This window comes from Chiloscyllium plagiosum, chromosome 42 (assembly GCF_004010195.1).
Source record: "Chiloscyllium plagiosum isolate BGI_BamShark_2017 chromosome 42, ASM401019v2, whole genome shotgun sequence".
In the NCBI taxonomy this organism is placed as follows: domain Eukaryota; kingdom Metazoa; phylum Chordata; class Chondrichthyes; order Orectolobiformes; family Hemiscylliidae; genus Chiloscyllium; species Chiloscyllium plagiosum.
In genome coordinates this window covers 10,241,543-10,246,548 of record NC_057751.1, presented here as the reverse complement: position 1 = coordinate 10,246,548, position 5,006 = coordinate 10,241,543, and positions in this window count along the sequence as shown.

The window sequence follows — 5,006 nt, the reverse complement described above, 5'->3', positions numbered from 1 at the left end:
CAAATGACTGTAGACATGTTCTGGCATAGTTTGTGAGATGTTTCCAATCTATCCTACTCCAGGGCTAACAGTGAACTCTTCAAATTCCTCAGCACCAGAGAGCAATCAACCTCGTAAACTTTAATTATGGCGAGGAGACCTTTACCCTGTGCTGAAGTTGACAATGACCAAAGTTCATGGTCAGAGGAACAACAGTAAACAACAATCAGGACAGGATTTTAAATGAAATAGAAGGGGTGGGGGTGGGGAAGTTGGGGGCAAAGGAGGAAGAGGGGCGTGGTGGTATTCAAATGCATTGAAAATTAGGGAATTTAAAAAAACAACCGAGATGGTGAGGTTATTCAAGATTCTACAACAAACAACGAGACAGAGAATATGGAGACGCTCAGGAATCTAACTTCAGGCAGAGCAGGTAAGGGGACAACTCTGAGGAAGGAGACAGTCAAGAGAGGATTGAGAGTTTTTTGACTTAACTGCGCGCTATATACGAAACAAGATGAGCTTGCAGCACAGACTCAAAATGTGGATTGCGTACAATACTGTCGGTATCACAGGCATGGCTCCAAGGGGATCAGGGATGGGAACTAAATATCCAAGAATAAATGTCCAATGGAAGGGATGGGCAAGTGCGTAGAAGAGGCAGTCTTAGAGTCACAGAAATGTACAGCACACTCTCCGGTCCAACTTGTCCATACCAACCAGATATTCTAAAGTAATCTATTCCCATTTGCCAGCATTTGGCCAATATCCTTCTCAACCCTTCCTGTTCACATACCCATCCAGATGCCTTTTAAATGTTGTAATTTTACTAGACTCCACCATTTCCTCTGGCAGCTCTTTCCATACGTGTCCCATCCTGAGTGAAAAAGTTGCCCTTCAGGCCACTTTTAAATTTTTCTCCTTTCACCCACATCTATGCCCTCTAGTTCCAGACTTATGCACCCCAGGGAAAAGACCTTGTCTATTTACATTAGCCATGCCCCTCATGATTTTAAAAGCCTCTGTAAGGTCACCCCTTAGCTTCAGACACTCTAAGGAAAACATCCCCAACCTGTTCAGCACCTGCCTATTGCTCAAAACCTCCAACCCTGGCAACATTTATCTTGATCTTTTCTGAACCTTTCCAAGTTTCACAACACCCTTCCAATAGGATGGAGACCAGAACTGCACACAATATTCCAAAAGTGATCTACCCAATCTCTTGTACTGCCGCAATATGATCTATCAACTCCTATATTTGATGCTGTGACCAAGAAAGCAAAGCATACCAAACACCTTTACTATTCTATCTACGTGAGACTCCACTTTGAAGGAACTATGAACCTGCACTCCAAGGTCTCTTCATTTAGCAACACTCCCCGGATGTTCCCATTAAGTGCTTTCCAAAATGTAGCACCTCACATTTATCGAAATTAAATTCCATCTGCTCCTCCTTGGACCATTAGCCTGTCACTCCATGGATCACTGGCCCATCTGATCAAGATCCCAGTGTACTCTGAGGAAACCTTCTATGTGCTGTCCACGATACCTCCAAATTTGGTGTCATCTGTTACTAACTATACCTCATACCTTCACATCCAAATCATTTATATAATTAACAAAAAGCAGTGGACCAAGCACCTATCCTTGTGGCACACTGCAAGTCACAGGCCTCCATTCTGAAAGGCAACCCTCCACCACCACCCTCGGTCTTCTTTCTTGCAGCCAGTTCTGTATCCAAATGGCTACTTCACCCTGTATTCTAACCTTGCTAACCTGTCGACCATGAGGAACCTCGTCAAATGCCTTACTAAGATCCCTAAAGACCACATCCATCGCTGTGCCCCTATCAATTATCTTTGGTACTTATTCAAAACACTTAACCAAGTTAGTGAAATATTATTTCCCACGCACAAAGCCATGTTCATGATCCGTAATCAGTTCTTGCCTTTCCAAATATGTGTAAATCCACTCCCTCAGGATTCCCTCCAACAACTTGCCCAAGACCAATGTCAGGCTCACAGATCTCCAGTTCCCTGGCTTTTCCGTACCACTTTCTTAAATAGTGGCACTATGTTAATAAACCTCCAATCTTCTTGCACCTCGTGGCTATCGATGATACAAGTGTATCAGCAAGGGGCCCAGCAATCACTTTCCCATCTTCCCACAGAGTTCTACAGTGCACCTGATCAAGTCCTGGGAATTTATCTAGCAGCACTTCTTCTGTAATATGGACATTTTTCAAGATGTCACCATGTATTCCCCCATATTATGTATCTTCACGTTCTTTTCCATAATAAGCCCACCTCCTGCAGTTCCTGCAGGTCGCCTTGTTGAGGGGCCCTGTTCTCTCTCTGGTTACCCTTTTGCCCTTTATGTATTTATAAAATCCCTTTGGATTCTTCTTCTCCCTATTTGCCAAAGCTATGTATTGTCCCCTTTTTGCCCTCCTGATTTCCCTCTTCAGGAAACTCCTGCTGCTTTTATACTCTAAGGATTCACTTGATTGCTGCCGTCAATACTTGACAGATGCTTCCTTTTTATTAACCAAAACCTCAATTTCTCTAGACAGCCAGCATTCCATACACCTGCTGGCCTTGTCTTTACCCTAACAGGAATATATTGTTGAAACTCACAACCATAACCAACCTACTATTCTTACAGATAACTGAGATCTCCTTACAAATTTGGTGATCATCCCTTTCTTATTTCTCAGTTCCACCCAAGTAACTTCTCTTGACGTAATCCCAGGAATGTCCTTCCCCAGTACAGCCATAATGTTATCTCTTGTCAAAAATGCCACTCCCCCTCCTCACTTGCCTCCCTTTTTATTCTTTGGACAGCATTTGTATGCTGGAACATTAGGCTGCCAGTCATTGTCCATCCCTGAGCCACGTCTCTATGATTGCTATGATATCTAAGCATGCTGAGTTCACCTGCCTTCCCTGTTAGATCTCTTGCATTGAAATAAATGCAGTTTAATTCACCAGTCTGACCTCATTCTCTGCTTTGTTCCTTCCTCCCTTGATTGTTTCACTTGCTCCTTTTTCTAATTGTACCAGTATCAGACTGATCTCTTTCCTCACTACCTCCCTGAGTTCCACCCCACCATCTTACTCATTTAAATCTTCCTGAGCAGCTCCAGCAAATCTCCTTGTTGGTACATGAGTCCCCTTCCAAATCAGGTACTATCCATTCTTAAGATCACTTTTACCCCAGAAGAGATTCCAATGATCCAAAAATATGAACCGTTTTCTGCAACAGCTCCTCAGCCACGCATTGATCTGCTCAAAACACCTATTCCTACCTTCACTAGTTCGTAGCACTGGGAGTAATCGAGATATTACTTCCCATGAGGACCTCCTTTTTAAATTTCTCCCTTACTTTGTATATGCTTCCTTCAGAATCTCATCCTTTGCCCTTCATATGTCATTAGTTCCAAAGTGCACAACAACGTCCTGCTGGACCCTATATCCCCTTTGAGAACATTTTGCACCCTCTCAGAGATATCCTTGATCCTGGCAGCAGGGAGGCAACATATCATTCTGATTTTTCACTTCTGGCTGCAGAAAGGTCGGTCTGTGCCTCTGACAAGAGATATCACAATCAATCACTTGGAACCTAACGTAACCCTCGATACAGTGGAGCCAATCTCAGTACCAGAAACTTGGCTGTTCACGCTACCTTCCTCTGAAAGTCCCTACATTATCTAAAACAGCATACTTGTTTGAGATGGTAATAGCCACAGGAGACGCTTGTACTACCTGCCTCCCTTCTCCTACCTTTCCTGGAGATAAGCCATCTACCTGGCTGTATCTGTGGTTTTTCTTCCTTCCAAGAACTACCATCCATCACACCCCCTAGCTCCTTGAAATACCTCATTGCCTTTAACTGCCACTTCACGCGATGTGATGGGATTCGTAACAAAAGACACTTCCTGTAGATAGAATAATCAGGAACATGGAAACTCTCCCTAAACTCCCAAATACAACAGGAAGAGCACATCACTATGAAAGGCCATCTTTACTCCTTAACCATCTGCAGACCCAGAAAAAAAGCACCATCTTACTGCTCTAAAAAACACAGCTCCAGGCTAACTTCGTACGAATATTTTATATTTTTAAAATGTAATTAAGTGACAGATCTTAATAAAGGCCATCTTTACTCCTTAACCATCTGCAGACCCAGAAAAAAAGCACCATCTTACTGCTCTAAAAAACACAGCTCCAGGCTAACTTCGTACGAATATTTTATATTTTTAAAATGTAATTAAGTGACAGATCTTAATAAAAACATATTCAAAAAAGAACCCACTCTACTCACTACTGTAGATTAACAGCAGAGTTACATTTTAAAACTATGCACTTAATATCTCCCATGCTATGAGCTCTCCCACAAAGGTTCCTCCAAGGTCAGCTGTGAATTTCACTGTTGGTTAATTTCTCCTAGGCACACTCCAATGTCCAAAGATACTTGAATTCAAACAGTAAAGGCATTAAATGTGCAGATTCACTGCTGTGTCAAACAGCAGTGTCGGCTTCTTTCTCTGACCATGTGGTTCTTGCCTTTGTTTCACTTCCTCCTTTTTAAATTGCCATTGTTTTGATTTTTTCCCCCCCAGAGATCAAAACAATGCAACAGCTTCTAAAAGAGTAATTACTGCTCCTGGAATTCAAGGAAATCATCTGCAATACCTGAAATACCTCAAAAAAGGAGCAACTCTCACAGCCACAAACTGTTCCTGTCCTCCATCTTGAATTACCCAGAATCCTCTCATTAGTGCAAATGAAACTAAAATAATGTCAAGATGAGATACGAAGTTGGAAGATGTAGTATTCTATGTGGGCAGAGTCAGAAACTGCAGAGGGGAAGAAACCCCTGTTGGAACTTATTTCTAAGCTACCTCACAGTGGGACAGAAATTAAATCACAAAATAGAAGAGGCGTGTCAGACATTACTATAATAATCATGGAGGATTTGAATATGATGGGGATACTGGGAAAATCAGGTTGGTCACAGATTTAAAG